The following is a 19,113-nucleotide window of genomic DNA, read 5'->3' as shown; positions in this document are numbered from 1 at the left end:
GACCACGAAGCTGGCGACTAGGGTAGTTCGCTTCCGTCAGCTGATGGTGACCATTCTAAGGAGTACAAGACAGAGCAGGGGATAAAAGATGGAGACCTTACGTTCCTTCGCCCCTGTATCCCACCTTTCACTCAGTCCGTCATTTAGGTAGGCAGTGGTTTGGGATAATGTATATTTTGTTTTTCTTAAGCAAATGAAAAATATTGATCTTGTCCTTGACAGAAAACATGAATACTGACTAATACATAGGAATAACTATATCATCTATAGTCAAAGAAAAGATACAGATGTATCTTCAACAGTAGGTATTTGTTTTTAAGATACAGTAACAGTATTTCTTACTAACCAACTATTTTAGTAACTGGATAATGTTCCACTACATCTTTCTCTATGTATTTATTATTTCATTGAGCTAATTATAATAAAAATAGAAAATGCACGAATGTAAAGGCTAAAAGAAGATCCTTATATATTCCTGACATGTGTCTGAAGGACCACTCGAAAGGGGGGCATGGGGACTGTGCACCCGCAACCACCTGCATTGGACCTCAGAGTTCCAGACACGTATTCATCGCACGCGACTCATACGCCACCAGCGGTCATCATCGATCCAATGTTGTACCTGCTTTCTTCATCTCTACAGTGTTTATTCATTCACTGATTGATTCACTAATTATTCTGAAACCCAATTATCAAAAATATAAAACCCTGAAATCCCTATTGTGCATACAGAATTATTTTCACATCAATATATCTCTTTCTTTTAATACCCTACGTTTTTATGTTTCATGTTATTTCAGTATTTGTCACCGGGCTATAAGTGACCATCTTTATTAAATACGGCACTTTTAAAAATTACAGTGAAGACCCTGAAAAAAAAAAAAAAAAAAAAAACCCAGATGACAGCATTGACTCTTATTGCACTGCTCTCTAGGCCACCAGGCCGTACTGCTTGAATTTGCCCATTCTGAGAAGGACAAAGCACAGGCGATGATTAAAAGGAAAAAGAAAAGTTAAATTCTTATTCCCGTTGACCCTTGATTTCCATATTCTCGCCCACTCATTTAGGATTTATAAAGTATTCCTCGTGCAGATATTTTATCTTCACAAAATGAACAGCAGGAAACTTGAAACAGACATACAACAACAAGAACACCGGACCCGTAATTATCTATGTTAATACGACCCTCGGACCAACAGATGACCATCCTTTTTTTTTTCAAGTAACAGTCCTGATCCCTTTGTTCCTTAATGAGTTTCAGTGTTTTCAAATGAAACTAATAAGATCTCCAAGCTGTCCGCAAATGTTCGAGTTAAACAATGCTTTGCCCTTTCTTTATTATTTGTATTTCTTTAGTGGTCCTATACTTAGTCTATTAACAATAATAATCTAAATCTATAAACCCAATACCTACTTTGGGGATATTCCTGACACCGGTCTCTAGGGTTACACAAACAGAATTCACAATGTTGGACTTCGTTCTCCAGACATACAGAACTCGCTGTCCACTGTTCATCACCACTGGCCCCTGCTTAGGCCTCTTTCTGTTCATCCTCATAAACTCTTATGGCTTAACAAAATTAATAGATACACAAAATTAAAAAATAAATAAAGAGAAGATCCCTGAATATCCTGAGTATCTCTACAATCTTCTCCAGAGACTGACTCGGTTTCAAAAACTGACCTCAAGGTTTACATTTATGGATTCACCAATTTAATGTCTCATATCGATTTGATATTTAAGGCTGGCATATTCTGCCTTCTTTGGCTACATTTAATATTTGGAATAATATACTGAATGCCCTTAAACAAACCAGCTAAGCTCAAACACTATTACGCACACTGGTCTTTCCAACGTCCCTGTACACCACAGATGCGACCAGAGAGCACATGACCTTGAAGGTGCTTAAATCAGCTCACGTGGGTTCATTCTGAGGATACCGATCAGAGCAGGTTGATAATTTAAAAAAAAAAAAAAACCTTGCATTTCCCTTGTGTTGGACCCCAGTGGTCCAGACGCACACCACGCATCAGGTAGGACTCCTACACCAACATTTATCCCTGACCCCGAAAAGACCACTTTCTCTTCACTCATTTCCATATTGTTGATTGATTAACTCGTTAATTCACTAATTATAATTCTGAAACTCTACTATTAAAAATAAAACAAGGTCTTGAGCCCCCTCGTATGTGACTAGAGTCATTCTCACGAGATGTCTGCCATGATCTACCTCCGTTTCTCATGTATGTGTTAATCGAAATAATACTTCTTATGAATCCTGCAATTTTACTAGCATACAGTTCACATTCTTTGACTCTATTTCCCACTTTTTACTAATACGAATTCTATAAGCAAAATACCAGAATAAAGGTAAGAAGTCTGATTATCACTCACACTCGTCTCCAGACTCCTGCACCAGAACCTCCACCCTCGAGCTCATGATCAGAGGGACGGATCCTTACGGAGTGCAAGGCAGAGCAGATGACAAAAAAGTGAGACATTCTCTGCAGTGTTTCCTGCTTCTCATTTCGTAAAGCACACAGGTAGTCACTAACTTGGTATAAATACTGTTTTTCTCTCTCTTTTCTTTTTTACAAAAGAATGTAAAATATTTTATTAAAAATATTTATATGGAAGACATAGTAAGATGAGAATATTTTGGTACTATTGGGTTAGATAAATATATGATTAAAAACTAATTCCCTATATTGTTTTTCTCTTTAAGAAAACACCTTTGATTTTACCACTGACCCAGAATCCAAACATGACCTATGACTTACACTATGTAGGGCATCCTTAACGGTACATGCAACAGTCCAGTACCATCGAGTTCTAAAGGAAGCCCAGGGTCTTCACAGGATGTTAACAGTATTTCTTGCATAATCAAATAGTTTTACAACTGGACAATCCTTCACTCATTCATATCAATTTATACATTTATGTACAGATTCTCTCACTGATCCAGTTATGATAATAGCATGAAAATGCTTGAACTCTAAGACCAAAAACAAGATCTTTGTATATTCCTGATACGGGTCTAGAGAATCTCTTCAAACAACGGGAAGAGACTAGATTTTCTCTATCGGGCCTCAGAGTTCCAGACACGTACTCATCGTACGCGACTCAGACGCCACCAGCGGCCGTCACCGATCCAATGTCCTCCATTCTTCTCTCTTTGTTTAATTATTAAATTATTAATTTGCTACTAATAATTTCTAAACACTATGATTCACCATTACCCGAGAAGAGTTACTGCATTCCTAATCTGTACATAGATGATTCTTAGATCAATGTGTCTCTTTCCCTCATTATCCTCAGTTTTCCACTCGTGGATTAATTAATTTAATTTTCATATATCCTGTATTTATCACTGAGAGACATTGCCTTCAAGCACATTTTGTACTTTTAAATAATACACAGTGAATTACCTTAAGAAAACCACTTAACCTAGAAGAGAACTTCAACTGTTACTCACAGGAACCTGCATCCTTCAACCACGCAGAGGGAACCACAGAATTCACACCCACGAAGGTATGAAATCAGCCGAGCGCATCCATTCTGAGGAGGACAGAGCAGAGCAAGGTTAAAAAATGAGATTTAATTGCCACTGATCCTTGCTCTTTACTTCATAGGCTCAGGATTTAGATATTTATTTTTATCTTTATATCATATATTTCATATATAAATAATTTTATATGTTATACATAATTGTATAATAAAATATGTAAGTATGTGATAGAACATGTAACTACATAAATACATAAAAGGTTAATAAAATAATAAATACATTAAAATATAGTTATACTATATAACACAAAATAAAATAGCCAATAAAATGAAATATATGAAATAAATAAAACGGATTAATAAAATAATGCTTCATATCAACCTAATAATAACATTGGCATAGTTTAGCTTCCTTGATATTTTTAACAGTACTTCTGGATTCTTTTGAATAACACAGTAAGTGGCCTGAAACACACCACACAAGCCAAGATAAGAACCTGGACTCTTACTCACACGGTCTCCACACTCCTAAAACACAGACACAACCAGAGGGTCGTGACCTCTGTTGAATGTTGCAATAAGCTGGAGCGCGTCCGTTCTGAGGAGTACAGAGCAGAGAAGATGATAAAAAAGGAGACGTTCTTCCATTTATCCTTGATTTACATCTTTCATTTAGTCAGGCATTTAGGCAATCATTATTTGAAGTCTATTTCATTTTTCCCATAAGAAAACGAACCTACGTTGAACTTCACGCTGACCTAGATCATAAACATTGCCTGCAACTTTCCTTCAGAGACGTTACGCTCAGTTACCATACATTTCTCTCTGGACTTCAATGTTTTCAAAATAAAGTGCTAGTATTTCTTGTCTCCCACGTATTTTTTAAATTGGACCAGGCTTCTACAATTCAGCTTTTTTAAATACACGGTTCCACAGCTGTATTTCAATGGTCCAATTTTTTTTTAAAAGATTTTATTTATTTATTTGACAGACAGAGATGACAAGCAGGCAGAGAGGCAGGCAGAGAGAGAGGCAGAAGCAGGCTCACCGCAGAGCAGAGAGCCTGATGCGGGGCTCGAACCCAGGACCCTGGGATCATGACCTGAGCCGAAGGCAGAGGCTTAACCCACTGAGCCACCCAGGCGCCCCTCAATGATCCAATTTTAACAAGAACATAAATGTATGAAGAGAAAGACCGTATGTCTCTCGTGTTGGACCTCAGAGTTCCAGACACGTATTCATCGTACACGACTCATACGCCACCAGCGGTCATCATCGATCCAGTACCGTCCTTCTTTTTCTTCATTCATTTCTATTTATTGATTAATACATGAATTCATTAACAATCATTTCTGAACACTATGAAAAACAAAACCCCAGAAGAGCCCTGGTATCCCTAATCCGTACATAGATTACTCTCGTATCAATGAATCTCTTTTATTAATTATCCTCAGTTTTCTACACATGGATTCATCAGTGTTTCATGTGCTCCATATTTATCACTGAGATACAGTTGCCTTTTTTAAATTGTATTTCAGGCTTTTTAATAATAAGTGAATAGCCTTTAAGACAACACCGGGAGGGGTGCCCGAGCAGCTCAGTTGGTGAAGCGGCCAACTCCTTGTCTCAGCTCAGGTCTTGACCTCAGGGTTGTGAGTTCAAGCCCCACGTTGGGCTCCACATTGGGCATGGAGACCACTTAAAAAAAATATGAAAACCAAGAAAAGAATTTTAACTATTACTCACATTAACCTCTGTCCTCTTCTTCTGTAGAGGAAACCAGTAGCTCACGACCATGGAAAAGATGCTTCACGCAGCTCCAAGGAATCCATTCCGAGGATGACAGAGCAGAGCGGGTGACAGAGAAAACACTGAAACCCAACAGCCACTGATCCCCAACTGCCACTGACCCTTGTGCCCCATATTTCAGAGTCAGGATTCATTTATTGTTTTCAATATGTATATATTGTCTTACAAAAGGGAAAACTCAATTTCACTACCAAAAAGAATAAAATTCACTCTTCCTTATCAAAGTATATACGACCTCAAAGAGGTGAGAACTTTGCCCATTTCTTTTTTTTTTTTTAAGATTTTATTTATTTGACAGAGAGAGGATCACAAGTAGGCAGAGAGGCAGACAGAGAGGGGGAAACAGGCTCCCTGCTGAGCAGAGAGCCCGATGCGGGGCTCGATCCCAGGACCCTGAGACCATGACCTGAGCTGAAGGCAGAGGCTCAACCCACTGAGCCACCCAGGTGCCCCATGGAAAAGTATTTTGTAAATAAATCTATAATCTCCTTTTGGGTCTTTTATGCTGATATATCCTATTTTTTTAATTGGATCAATGAAATAATAAATAAATAAGTAAGTATGAAGTGGGCACAATATTGTCCAGTTACAGAAATATGTGGTTAGACAAGAAACACTGTTAATATATTTTGCAAACAAATGTCTATTAGGAAATACATGGTAGGATGGTGTTATTCTTTCTAAGTAACCATCAGTGTTCATGCTGTCTGCTACAAGACTGATACTGTTCATTTTCCTAAGAAAAATAAAATACATGTTATCCCAATTCATTGCTTATTCACGATGGACGGGATAAAAGGTGGAATGTGGGGGCCAATGATCATAAGGTCTCAGTTTTTTGATCATCGGCTCTGCCTTGTGCTCCTTGAAATGACCCCCCTCGGCTGATTCGGACATTCCCCCAAAGCCACGAGCTTTGTGGTTGCATCTACGTATTAAGAGCATAGGAAACAAGAACAGTCAGAATTCTTTACTTGGTTTGGTGGTCTTTTAAAACTAGATTTTAGCTGCACAATTAATAATGTGATATAAAGTTAAGGATCACAACCATAGCCAGATAGTAAATTTGAGGCTAATAAGAAGCATTATAGTAATTAATCTATATAGGCAACATTTTGGTTAATTAATGAAAGATACTGTCAGTAGGAAATAATTCTAAAGACAAATGTTGGATATATTTAAGACTCTTGTTTCAAGTTTTTGTGGTCTCCAAGCATTTATTGTATTGTTGTTAGTTAATTGATGAATTAATTCAATAAAAACATGTAGACATTAGTGACTGTAATGAGGCCCAAACGTGACTGCTCATGTCTGAATGGCAAACATGGAAATTAATTAGTCTATTCCCTTTTTTGGAATTGTTTCAGTGAATGTATATCTGGAATGTACAAAGATCATATTCTCATAGTGATTTTGTGGACACAGATTCATTGTTATTAATGGAACTATTAAGCAAATACAAATAAATATGTAAAGAACAAGAGGGCAGAACATTGTCTCACTGTTAAAGTTTGTGACCAAGCGAGTTGTATCAGTAATAGCCATTGAAAGCAGTGATACCCATTAAGAAATAAATGGACAGGGGCGCCTGGGGGGCTTGGTGGGTTAAGCCTCTGCCTCCAGCTCGGGTCATGATCTCAGGGTCCTGCGATCGAGGCCCACATTGGGCTCTCTGCTCAGCAGGGAGCCTGCTTCCTCCTCTCTCTCTGCCTGCCTCCCTGCCTACTTGTGATCTCTGTCTGTCAAATAAATAAATAAATAAAAATCTTTATTAAAAAAAACTTATCCAAATATACTAATAGGATAAAAACACATGAACACAACTAAAAACAAGATCCTCATCTGTTCTTGACTCCTGTGTATAAGATCCCGTCAAACGATGGGAATAGGCTACATTTTCTGGTGTGCTGGCCCTCAGAATTCAGAGAGTACTCATCGCGGAGGACTCAGACGCCACCGGGGGTCATCATCGGCCCCGGATGGCCCTTCTTTACCTTCCTTCGATTCTGTTTACTGACTCACTCGCTCATTTACTAACAATGATTTAAAACTTTATTATTCAGAATAATGCAAGAGTCACCATACCCCAATCTGCATAGAGAATTGTTCTTACATCAACATATCTTTTTCGTTAATCATCTTAACTTTCACCTGTGATATAATTTAAAAAACCAAAAAATAAAAAGATAATGTGAATTTAAAAAAACAAAAAAATAAAAAGATAATGTGAAAAAAATTACCTTAAACTTCATGCTTGTAATAATATAACATTTCATAGGAATTCAATAGTCATCACTAGGCTACAGTTGCCTACCTTTAACTCTACATGACACTTTTAAAAATAACCCAAATATCCTTAAAAAAAACAACAACAAATAAACATAGCTGAAACCAAGACAAGAACTTGACGATTACTCACATGGGGTCTCCATGCTTCTAACATACAGATGTAATCATGGAGCTCACCAGCCTAACACAATGCTTCCTCAGTGTGTCTGTCCAGAGAAGTACAAAACACAGTCAGTGAGAAAAAAGAAAGTTAAGACCTTATCTCCACTGATCCCTGCTTTCCATATTTCATTGCCTCACTTATTTTTCACTTAATAAAAGGAACAACCTCATTCTTGACACTGGCTCAGAGAGACTAGACTCTTACCAGTATTAACATTCAGCTAAGAAGGTAACATCCTTTCTCTACTTATTTCCTAATGAATATAAATATTTTCAATTTCAATATTTTTAGTGGTTCTATCACGGATCCACTAAGAATAACAAACTCAAACATATAAATTCAAAATAAGAACATGATCTTTGTATATCGCTAACATCCATGTACAGAATCCAACAGAACAGAAGGAATAGTTGTTATCACGTTGGACCTCAGATACCCAGATGCGCACTGCCCATCATCCATGGATCAGCCGTCACCTGTCATCATCACTGGTCCATTAGAGGCTCCCTTGCTCTCAACTCCTTTCTACACTTGTTTTGATTAAATAATTAATTCACTGAAAAGATTAACATGAGTATAATTTACAAAAACCCAAGAATAAGATGCCTGAATGCCCTTAACTTCTAATATAGAATCATTGCCAACACAGCTTCCATTTCTTTTATTAATCAAACTCAATGTTATGTAAGAAATTAATGAATACAATGGTTTATATCATATTTATTCGTCAGCCATAGTGAACATTTTCATGATACTTATTACTTTCTAATAATACCACAAACCCACACAAATGACCCAAACAAAAACAAAATTTTTGACCATTACTCTCCTTGTTCCATCGGTCACGTGACAAGCCTGCTTCCCAACGGAAGACGGAATCAGCTCGAGCCCCTGCTTTGAAGAGGACAAAACAGAAGGGGATGAAAAAAATTGAGGCTTTCTCTCCACTGACCCGTCCATCCCACCACTCAGTTACATAATCACGTGAGCACTTATTAACTTAATGGATATATTTATTCTTGTCTTACAAGTAAACTTCAAACTTGGAACCACATCAACAGTTCCAACAACAACTGACTACAGCATTTCGTGACTTTACTCAACCCCGGTCAAAGATGTAACACACCTGGTCCTTTCTATCCAATGTATGTTGATAATCTTTTACCTTGTTCTGTATTTACCAAAAACAGAACTTCAATCTCCTCACCTTTATTCATTTATACATGTGTTCATTTATCCTATCATTAATCGTTTCATACATTAATTACTAATTACTAATACTTTCATAAATCAATTACTAAAATTCATAAATTACTAAGCTCCATAAATTACTTACGAACATCAACAATGAAATCCTTCTTTATTACTGACATCTGTATAGAGGATCCCCAAACACAGGAGAAACAGACTACTGTATTTATGGATCCGATCTGAGTTCCAGACATTTACCACCAGTTGTCATCCTTGGTCCAAGACTCACTCTTTCCCTTCTCATAAACATTTATTTATTAATTCATTAATAAAAAAAATACACATAAATCAAAATATAAGAATATGGTCCTTCAGCATTCCTAACGTCTTTATACGTTTATACATTAATATAGTCTCTGTAATATTACAGTGACTCAATCTCTCTCATTAACTGACCTTGGTGTTACATTTATGGATTAGTAAACATAATGCTACATATCAATCCAGTAGTAAACACTGTTATATTTTGCCTTCTCTGATTTTATTTAATACTTTGGAATAAACACACTGAATAGCCCTAAATAAACCAAGATAAAAGCTCTGAGTCTTACTCACATGGTCTCCACGCTCCTCCAACGTAGATGCAAGCAGAGGGCTGGCGACCTTGGACGAATGTTACCGTCTGCCGGAGTGTGTCCATTCTGAGGAGTACGGAGCAGAGCACATGATTAAAAAAAAAAAAAAGAGGGGCGCCTGGGTGGCTCAGTGGGTTAAGCCGCTGCCTTCGGCTCAGGTCATGATCTCAGGGTCCTGGGATCGAGTCCCGCATCGGGCTCTCTGCTCAGCAGGGAGCCTGCTTCCTTCTCTCTCTCTCTCTGCCTGCCTCTCAGTGTACTTGTAATTTCTCTCTGTCAAATAAATAAATAAAATCTTTAAATAAAAAAAAAACTTAATATGACATTAAAAAAAAAAAAAAGAGAGAGAGAGAGAGAGAGAGACATTATTCCACTGATTCCTGCTTTAATTCTTCCATTTAGCCTGGCATTTAGGAAATCATTACTGAAAAATATTTATTTCACCGTCTTCCACAAAAATGAACTACTTTGAACTTCCCAGTGATCCAGGATATAAAAACCATCTACAATGTGTCCTATCTCATCCGAGCCAACGAGGGGACAGTCATATACCATTTCCTTCTCTTTGGACTTCAGTGTTTTCAAATTATATTAATAATACTTCTTGCCTCCCCACATATTTTTAAAATTGGACAATGTTCCTACAATGTGTATTTTTTTACGTATTTCCTTACTGCTATTTCATTGATCTGATTATAATCGAGAATGGAAATGCATGGGGAGAAAGACCACCTCTCTTCTGTGTTGGACCTCAGAGTTCCAGACACGTATCACTCATCATCCGTGATTCATACGCTGGCAGTTATCATCACTGATCCAGAAAGACCGCTTTCTTCTCATTCATTTCTACATTCTTCGTTAATCAGTAATTCACTAATTGCTATTTAAAACTATATGATTCACAAAACCTGAAGAAGGAACGTTTATCTATCATATGAATCTGGAATCATTCACGTATCACTCTTCTCTCTCATCAGTTATCCTGCTTTTCATAAATGCACTGATCAATGTAAGGGTTCGTTTCAATCCTGTATTCATTACTAGGCCCCAGCTGGCCTTCTCTGGTTGTAATTCATATTTTGTATGAACACAATGACTATCCTTAGCAAAATACCAGAAACAAGACAGGAACTTGGACCATTACTCACATCCGTCTCCTGTCGCCCCAGTACAAAAATACAACCTGAGGGCCCTTGATCAGGGAGAATCCTCATGCAGGTGTAATCTGTCCATCCTGCAGAGTGTAAAGCAGAGCATATCACAGAAACAGTCAAGACATTCCATTCTATTGGTCCGCGCTTTTAACCTTTCATTAAATCCACTGTTGGTCAACTCTTAATTTGGTGTAAATATTTTATTCTCTTGAGAAAATGAATAACTTTGCTTTACCAATGACCCAGAATCTGAACACTGTCTACGACTTACACTCTCCACAGCATCCTTAGCCATACATCTAACGGTCATGTAGCTCTCACTTCTAATTAAACCTCAGAGTTTCCAAAGAATGTTCATAGTATTTCTTGCATAATCACGTATTTCTTGCATAATCACATAATTGGACAATGCTTCATTACATTCCCCTTTATTTATGTCTATTGATTATTTAACTAACCCAATTATAAAAATTGAAAGAAAATGCAGGAACAATAACAGCAAAACAAGATCCTTGTGTATTCTGGACATCTGTCCACACGGGATCGCTTCAAACAATGGGAATGCACAAGATTTCTCTTCTGTTGGACCTCAGAGTTCCAGACACGTATTCATCACATATGACTTATATGCCATCAGTGGTCATCATCAATCCAATATTATCCCTCTTTTTCGTTATTCATTTCTAATTGTTTACTGAGGAAATCATTAATGCACTAATAATTTTAAATGCTGTAATTCATAAAAACTGAGGAAGAACTCAAATGTCCCTACTTCTACCTAGATCATCCTCACATCACTGTATCTCTTGAATTAATTTAATGAATGATCCTTTAATTAATATTGCTTACATCAGCTCCCATGTATCTGCTTTGAGACATGGGTAGCACAGTCCGTGATAAAACATAGAATTAAACGTTGATTTCCATTGAGTGTTGCTTTCCACATTAATCATGCACGGGTTAACTAGTATAATAGTCTACATAGCCCGCATTTATCAGGGAAATGCAGTGCCTCTTTTCATTATACGCTGTAGGTTTTTAATAATACAGTGAATGACCTAAAACCTTAGACCAAGAAAATCATATCACTGTTACTTACATTAATCCCCATCCTTCTACTACAGAGGCAAGCACAGAACTCAGGATCATGGAAGACGTTACATCTGCCCAGGTGTGTCCGTTCTGAAGAGCACACAGTGGGGCAAGATAAAAAAAGGACTGAGGTATGGTGTTCGCGGGCACTGGCATCCGATCTTTAATTTACTCCCTTATTAAGTAATGAATTACAACACCGTATATTTTTTTCTCGTAAGTAAAGGAACGCTATCAATCTAGCTGATAAAGAATCTGAACATTGGTTATTACTTATCCATAACTGCATCATCCTCAAAGAGCAAGTCCTGTACCATATGCTCCCTTGTAGACATCGAGCATTTTAAATACGCACTAACACTATTCCCTACCTAACCACCTATTTTTATAATTGGACAAGATTTCGCTGCTTTAATCTTTATTTATTCACATGCTTGTTGATTGATTGTTTCATTGATCTAATTATAAAAATTAAAAGAATTTTCATTTTTTTAAATTAAAAAATTTTTTAATGGACAAGGACCCATAACCAAGATCCTTGTATGTGCTTGGTGTCTGTCTACAGAGTCACCTCAAACATGACAATAAACCAGACTCCATTTCTGCTGGACCTCAGAGTTCCAGACACGTATTCATCGTATCCGACTCATACGCCACCAGCGGTCATCATCGATCCAGTGTTGTCCGTTTCCCTTCACGCAACTCTACGTTTCTGTCGAGTTATTCATTGAATCGCTCATAATAATGTGAAAACCCTGTCATTCACAGAAGCCCAAGAAAACTCAGGATATTCTTAATCTCTAAATAGAATCATTCTCACATCAATATATCTCTTTAAAATTATGTTGTTATTCATTCAGGTATTAATCAATATCATGTTTCATACAATTCAGTATTTGTCACTGAGCTCCTGTTGGCCTTCTGTGATTCTAATGGAACTCTCAAGTAATATAATGAATTCCCTGAATAATAAAATCACGGAAACCAAGACCAGAAACGGGATTTACTCACGCTGTTCTCTGCACGTCTAACAGAGGGATGCGACCACCGAGCTCGCCACCAGGCAGGATTGCTTACATCAGCTCAAATGTGTCCATTTTGAGACATGAAAAGCACCGTCGATGATAAAAAATAAAATAAAATAAAACGTTCATTTCCATTGATTCTTGCTTTCCACATTTCATATACACGGTCATTGAGATATCTAAGAATGTTGCATTAACATTGATTTTTGTTTGTTTTAACAACAACAGCAACAAAAATCCTCAGACTTAAGATTGATCCAGAACCATAAAATTGACTCTGACCTGTTCATGTCTAACTGACTACTGGCTAGAGAAGAGACAGTCCCGATCTATTTAGCTCTTAATGGGTGTCAGGGTTTGCAATTTTCCTGGTTATTTCTTGCCTATACACTGGTCTTCGGGGCTGAACAATGCTTCACGCGTTTATGTTTATCACCATTCGTATTCCTCAGTGGTTCTACCCTTGATCCACTTGTAATAATAAATATAAATGTATGACCCAGTGAAACCATTCTCTTTGCGCTTTCCATAGGATCAACTCACAGAAAGGACTGTGTATTGAATGGGACCTCCGCGATCGACATAAATACTATCAATCATCCGTAACTGACCTGCCACCAGTTATTCTCATAGGCAGATAAAAGATCAACTTTGCCTTTACTCATTTCTACATCTGTATCAATTCAATCATTAATTCAATGATTATAGTAAAATACCTGATTAACAATGACCAAAGAATCAACAAATTGGATATTCCTAACTTCTATCTATAGAATAATTGCTAACATAGATAATCTCTCTCTCTCATTAATCAATCTAAGTGTTACATAGTATCAATAATCAACATAGTATTTATCACTGGGCCATAATTTACTTTTTGATTATTTTTTTAAAGATATTATTTATTTAATACAGAGAGAGATCACAGGTAGGCAGAGAGGCAAACAGAGAGAGAGGGGGAAGCAGGCTTCTTGTTGAGCAGAAAGCCTGATGCGGGGCTTGATCCCAGGACCCTGAGATCATGACCTGAGCCGAAGGCAGAGGCTTGACCCACTGAGCCGCCCAGGTGCCCTACCTTTTGATGATATTTATAAAATTTCAATAATAATGTGAATATCCTTAAACAAACGACCCAAACCAAGACAAAATCTCTAATTACTACTCACCTTGCTTTAGTCTCCTAAGGCGCAGGCAACATAACGACCATGATCAGGGTAGAGGTGAAATCAGCTGGAGCATCTCTACTGAAGTGTACCAAGCAGAGAACATGAGAAAAAAATGAGACATTCTTCCACTACCCTTGCTTTACATCTGTCACTTGGTCTGGCCTTCAGGAAATCGTTACTGGAGAATATTCATTTCATTACCATTTATAAAAAGGAACCGCTTCAAAGTTCATCAACCTTGTCAGTAACGTGACCAGTCTATACCATCCACGCCAAAGAGGGAACAATCATGTACCATTTATTTCTCTATGGACTTCAGCATTTTCAAATTATATTAATAGTACTTCCTGGCTCCCCACATATGTTTAAATACTTCTACAATTCACTTTTTTAAAATATATTTTCTCATTGGTGTTTCATTGATCCAATTACAATCAAGAATGGAAATGCACAAAGAGAAAGACCCCATCTCTTCCGTGGTGGACCTCAGAATTCCAGACACGCATCGTTCATCATCCGTGATTCATACGCCGGCAGCTATCACAGACCCAGAAAGACTGCCTTCTCTTCATTCATTTCTACATTGTTTATTAGGTCATTAATTCACTAATTATTAAACTGTATGATTCACAAAAACTCAAAAGGGCCTTGATTGCCGTGATAGATATCTGGAACCATTCCCATGTTATACCCCCGTCATATTTATTATCAGTTTTTCATAAATGTTTTAATCAGTGGAACACTTCATTTCAACCTCGTATCTGTCACCAGGACACAGCTGGCCATTTGAGCATTACTACCCAGGAATCTGAGTTGATTTCATCTTTTCTATTACCGCAGTAAAGAGGGTTGGACACACCACCCAAATCAAAACAAAAACCTTGGTTATTACTCATATTGGTCTTCCATCTCCTAAAACAAAGACTCAAGCCTGGAACTCATGATCAGGGAAGAATCCCAGCTCAGGTGTGCGGCGTCTGTCCTCGGGAGTGTATGGCAGAGCCCACGACAACACAGGCTGAGACACTGTTTCCACTAGTCTTCGCCTTTCCCCGCCCACACAGTCAGTCATCTGGGATCTGGGCCATCACTAATCTGGTGTATGTATGTTTTCCCTTAAGAAAACAAACTTCAGGGCGCCTGGGTGGCTCAGTGGGTTAAGCCACTGCCTTCGACTCAGGTCATGATCTCAGGGTCCTGGGATCGAGTCCTGCATCGGGCTCTCTGCTCGGCAGGGAGCCTGCTTCCCTCTCTCTCTCTGCCTGCCTCTCCATCTACTTGTGATTTCTCTCTGTCAAATAAATAAATAAATAAATAAATAAATAGAAAACAAACTTCAAATTACCACTGACCCAGTCGACAAGCACTATGCAGGACTTATGCTATTTATACCGTCCTCAGCTGTACAGGTAACAGCCACGCGCAACGTGCTTCTAACTGCACATCGGGGTTTTCATGGTAGAGTAATAGTATTAATTATTAATCACTAATAATAAATTAATAAATTGAGTCCTAGTTATTGCCTAACCACATCTTTTCATAATTAGACAATGCTTCCCTCTCTTCATCATTTTATTTATTTATTTATCTATAGGACCTCTTATTTACCTATATGTAAATTTACATTTACATATATGTAAATACATTGTATGCATATATGTATACTTACATACATGTATACGTAACGATACATATAAATGCATGTACACTAAGACCAAAATCAAGATCTTGCTATGTTCCTGACATCTGTCTGTTACAAATAATAATGAGAACGGACTGGATTAATTTCCTGTTGGACCTCAGAGTTTCACGTATTCATCGTACAGGACTCATGCGCCACCAGTGGTCATCATCGATCCAATACTGCCTCTCCTTCTATGTTACATTCTTTGGAGATTGAGTGAATCACTAGTTCACTGATAATTTAAAATCCTATTATTCACAAAAAACGAAATGTGTTTTTATGTCCTTAAACCGAATATACATCACTATCCTTCATTATTATCTCAATTTTCCACACGCGCATTAATCAATACAGTGTTTTCTCAAATTCAATATTTATCACAGAGCTACAGTTAGCCTTCTGTGATTCTATATGGAATTTCTGAATACGGCAAATGAGCCGGAAAAAATCACTGAAATAAAGAAAAGAAATCGGACTATGACTCACATGGGACCCTGTGCCTCTGTCACACCGAAGCTATCGTAGAGCTCGCCACCTTGGAATAATGCTTGGTTAGCTCGCATCTGTCCATTCTGGGAAGTACAAACCATAGTCAGTGACAGAAAAAAATGATAAAAATTTAATCTCCATTGATACTTGCCTTCCACATTGATGTTCCTCAGTCTTTTAGGAATCCAAAAATTTTCGTAACATAGATCTTTGTCTCTTAACAAAAAGGAAAACTTCAAACTTGACACTGACCCAGAACAATGAAACTGACTCAATTATTCATGTCTATATAATACTTAGCAAAAGAAGGAAAAGCCAGGAAACAACTATTTCACGAAGGGCATCAGTGTCTGCGAATTTTATTACTGACATGACAACATTACATTCAGAATTAGGGAATAACTAACGTTTTCCTCTTAATCTATTATTTATATTTTCTTTAATGATTCTTCTTTACATATATTCTAATTTTTTATTATTTTTTCCCCTTTTTTTTATTGTGTCATGTTTGTCACCATACAATAACCTCATTAGTTTTTGATGCAGTGTGCCAAGATTCATTGTTTGTGTACAACCCCCAGCCCTCCATCTTTCATGATTCTATCACTGGTCCATCCATAATAACAAATATAAATGTATTCATCCAAGGGGTACCTTCATGGCTCAGTCGGTTAAGTGCCTGACTTCTGATTTTGGCACAGGTCATGTTCTCAGGATCATGGGATCTAGCCCCGTGTCAGACAGATACGAGGTTGAAATGAAGTGTTCCACTGATGAAAACATGCTGGGCATGGTGCCTTCTTAGCATTCTCTCTCTCCCTTTCTGCCCCTCCTTTCTAAAAATAAGTCAGTAAATAAACAAATATATAAATTCACCCAGAATAAGGATGTAATCTTTATACATTCCTAGCATCTATCTGTAGGATCAAATAAACAGAGAAAATAGAATACTAATTATATTGCACCTCCGGGTTCCAGACACATACTGTCTGTTGTCCACTGACTCCTCCCCACCAGTCACCGCCACTGGTTCCAACAGAGGTTACTTTATTCACTTGTACATTTCTATCAATGGAAACATACCTCCATTGATCATAATAAAATCAATACACTATTCAGAAAAACTGAGGCAATACTTGAATATTCCTAAACTCTTCCTATAGAATCACTGCCAAAATAGATCATATCGCTTTCAATAATAAATGTTACGTATCAATTAAAATCAGCGTAATGTTTCATATCATATTTATCACTGAGCTGTAATTAATATTTCCTTGTATTTACTATGTTTTAATCAGACCATGAAAGCCCTTAAACAATGACCCAAAGCAAGGAAAAAACATCGATCATTACTCACGTTAGTCTCTTTCCTGTAAGAGGGAACATGGTGCCCTGGACCAAAATGAAGGCAGAAATCACCTTGACCTTCTATTCTGAAAAGTACCAAGCACAAAGAGTGATAAAAAGATTAAGACGTTCAACTGATCCATATTCCTGTCTACTGATTCTTTCATGATTCAATTGTATTAAGAAAAGCAAGTGCATGAAGAGAAGGAAGCCGTCTCTCCTGTGCTGGACCTCAGAGTTCCAGACACGTATCACTCATCATCCGTGACTCAGACGCCGGCAGTTATCATCACTGATCCAGAAAGACGGCGTTCTCTTCATTCATTTCAATATTGTTTACTGACTCACTTATCAACTCACTAGTGATAATATTCAGATTCCATTATGTACAAGCCCCAATAAGGCCTTGATATCCCTAATATGCTTCTAGACCCATCTTTCTATCGTTGTATCCCTGCCCTGGATCGGTTTCTCCTACACGCTTCCTGAAAATCAATACGCTGCTTCCTAAAAATCTCCTAGTTGTCAGTAGGATAAAGAGAACCCTCTTTGATTATATTTCAAATACTGGATTACGACAGTAAATATCCTTAGATCAACAACCCAAACCAAGAGAAGAAATGCGATTATGCTTACCCGGGTCTCCAGTCTCCTAAAACAGATGCAAACGCAGAGGTCAGGATCAAGGGAGAAATCCTTAAACCAGGTCCAGTGTCTTTCTAAGAAGTACAAAGCAAAGCAGGTGATAAAAACGGTTGAGACATTCTCTCCCTTTATGCCAGATTCAACGTCCACACAGCTCTCTAGGCAATCATTAGTCTGGTGTACGTACTTCAGTCTGTTACGAAAACCAACGACTTCGATCATACCACTGGGCCAGAATGTGGACATGATGTAATTCACACTGTCTACATCATCCCAACCCTAAGTGGTAACAGTCAAATAGCATTTGTTTCTACCTGAACTACCGGGTTTCCATAATAGAGTCATAGTATTCCTTGCCTCACTATATATTTTTGTAATTGGACAATGCTTTACTCTAGTCATCTTTATTTATTTATTTATTTATAGGTTCTCACATTTATCCAATTGTAAGAATAAAATAAAAATGCATCAACACCAAGACCAACAGCAAACCTTTCCTTTGCTCCTGGTATCGGTCTATAGGATGCCTTCAGACTGGGAATGGAGTAGACCAGGTTGGACCTCAGAGTTCCAGACACGTATTCATCGTACACGACTCATACGCCACCAGCGGTCATCATCGATCCAATACCGTCCCTCTTTTTCTATTTGTTAATTGATCAGATCATTAATTCACTACTAATTTTTAAGTGGGATGACCCCAAGGAGACTTGGTACATACAAGTCCCAAATCTGTACACAGAATTCACCTCACATCAGTGTCTCTCCTCAGTGTCTTCAGACGGCAGACCTGCGTTCACCAATGTGCTTCGTACGTTCTGTATTTAACACGGAGATCCAGCTGCCTTCCTTAATTCTATTTTATGTGTTTTAATAAATAGTACTAATAAATCATCAATTAAAATTTATAACCAA

The 19,113-nt window shown here is 37.6% G+C and overlaps 1 long non-coding RNA gene, 10 other non-coding genes and 2 pseudogenes across 38 annotated transcripts in view; all 13 read right to left on the bottom strand.

The window, feature by feature from the left end:
- Positions 1 to 541: 541 nt before the first annotated feature.
- On the bottom strand, positions 542 to 613 carry LOC131837744 (small nucleolar RNA SNORD113/SNORD114 family). The gene has a single exon (XR_009356333.1). It is a non-coding gene; the product is annotated as a small nucleolar RNA SNORD113/SNORD114 family (small nucleolar RNA).
- A 2,471-nt stretch (positions 614 to 3,084) lies between these two features.
- LOC131837755 (small nucleolar RNA SNORD113/SNORD114 family) lies at positions 3,085 to 3,156 on the bottom strand. Its single transcript, XR_009356342.1, has one exon. It is a non-coding gene; the product is annotated as a small nucleolar RNA SNORD113/SNORD114 family (small nucleolar RNA).
- A 1,564-nt stretch (positions 3,157 to 4,720) lies between these two features.
- LOC131837736 (small nucleolar RNA SNORD113/SNORD114 family) lies at positions 4,721 to 4,792 on the bottom strand. Its single transcript, XR_009356325.1, has one exon. It is a non-coding gene; the product is annotated as a small nucleolar RNA SNORD113/SNORD114 family (small nucleolar RNA).
- Positions 4,793 to 7,225: 2,433 nt separating this feature from the next.
- On the bottom strand, positions 7,226 to 7,295 carry LOC131837769 (small nucleolar RNA SNORD113/SNORD114 family; annotated as a pseudogene).
- Positions 7,296 to 8,191: 896 nt separating this feature from the next.
- Positions 8,192 to 8,266, bottom strand: LOC131837762 (small nucleolar RNA SNORD113/SNORD114 family). The gene has a single exon (XR_009356347.1). It is a non-coding gene; the product is annotated as a small nucleolar RNA SNORD113/SNORD114 family (small nucleolar RNA).
- Positions 8,267 to 8,470: 204 nt separating this feature from the next.
- The window catches only part of LOC131836991 (uncharacterized), an 84,883-nt gene continuing 74,240 nt past the window's right edge, over positions 8,471 to 19,113 (bottom strand). For 20 of the 28 annotated variants that reach the window (XR_009355873.1, XR_009355883.1, XR_009355879.1 and 17 more), the window contains 9 exons: positions 18,190 to 18,272; positions 17,564 to 17,639; positions 16,204 to 16,289; positions 14,034 to 14,111; positions 12,854 to 12,924; positions 11,850 to 11,932; positions 10,745 to 10,830; positions 9,577 to 9,662; positions 8,471 to 8,661 (listed from right to left, as the gene is read on the bottom strand). This is a non-coding gene — a long non-coding RNA (uncharacterized LOC131836991). Of the gene's footprint in view, positions 8,665 to 9,576; positions 9,663 to 10,744; positions 10,831 to 11,849; positions 11,933 to 12,853; positions 12,925 to 14,033; positions 14,112 to 16,203; positions 16,290 to 16,860; positions 17,043 to 17,563; positions 17,640 to 18,189; positions 18,273 to 19,113 lie in introns of all 28 variants that reach the window. The other 8 variants (XR_009355875.1, XR_009355886.1, XR_009355893.1 and 5 more) reach the window with 8 other exon arrangements.
- Positions 10,341 to 10,415, bottom strand: LOC131837748 (small nucleolar RNA SNORD113/SNORD114 family). The gene has a single exon (XR_009356337.1). It is a non-coding gene; the product is annotated as a small nucleolar RNA SNORD113/SNORD114 family (small nucleolar RNA).
- Positions 11,333 to 11,404, bottom strand: LOC131837743 (small nucleolar RNA SNORD113/SNORD114 family). Its single transcript, XR_009356332.1, has one exon. It is a non-coding gene; the product is annotated as a small nucleolar RNA SNORD113/SNORD114 family (small nucleolar RNA).
- On the bottom strand, positions 12,448 to 12,519 carry LOC131837742 (small nucleolar RNA SNORD113/SNORD114 family). Its single transcript, XR_009356331.1, has one exon. It is a non-coding gene; the product is annotated as a small nucleolar RNA SNORD113/SNORD114 family (small nucleolar RNA).
- On the bottom strand, positions 14,513 to 14,584 carry LOC131837763 (small nucleolar RNA SNORD113/SNORD114 family). Its single transcript, XR_009356348.1, has one exon. It is a non-coding gene; the product is annotated as a small nucleolar RNA SNORD113/SNORD114 family (small nucleolar RNA).
- Positions 15,826 to 15,893, bottom strand: LOC131837749 (small nucleolar RNA SNORD113/SNORD114 family; annotated as a pseudogene).
- Positions 17,779 to 17,853, bottom strand: LOC131837747 (small nucleolar RNA SNORD113/SNORD114 family). Its single transcript, XR_009356336.1, has one exon. It is a non-coding gene; the product is annotated as a small nucleolar RNA SNORD113/SNORD114 family (small nucleolar RNA).
- On the bottom strand, positions 18,754 to 18,825 carry LOC131837735 (small nucleolar RNA SNORD113/SNORD114 family). Its single transcript, XR_009356324.1, has one exon. It is a non-coding gene; the product is annotated as a small nucleolar RNA SNORD113/SNORD114 family (small nucleolar RNA).

This window comes from Mustela lutreola, chromosome 7, assembly GCF_030435805.1.
Source record: "Mustela lutreola isolate mMusLut2 chromosome 7, mMusLut2.pri, whole genome shotgun sequence".
NCBI lineage: Eukaryota > Metazoa > Chordata > Mammalia > Carnivora > Mustelidae > Mustela > Mustela lutreola.
The sequence above is the reverse complement of the archived record's forward strand: the minus strand, read 5'-3'. Positions and strand labels throughout refer to the sequence as shown.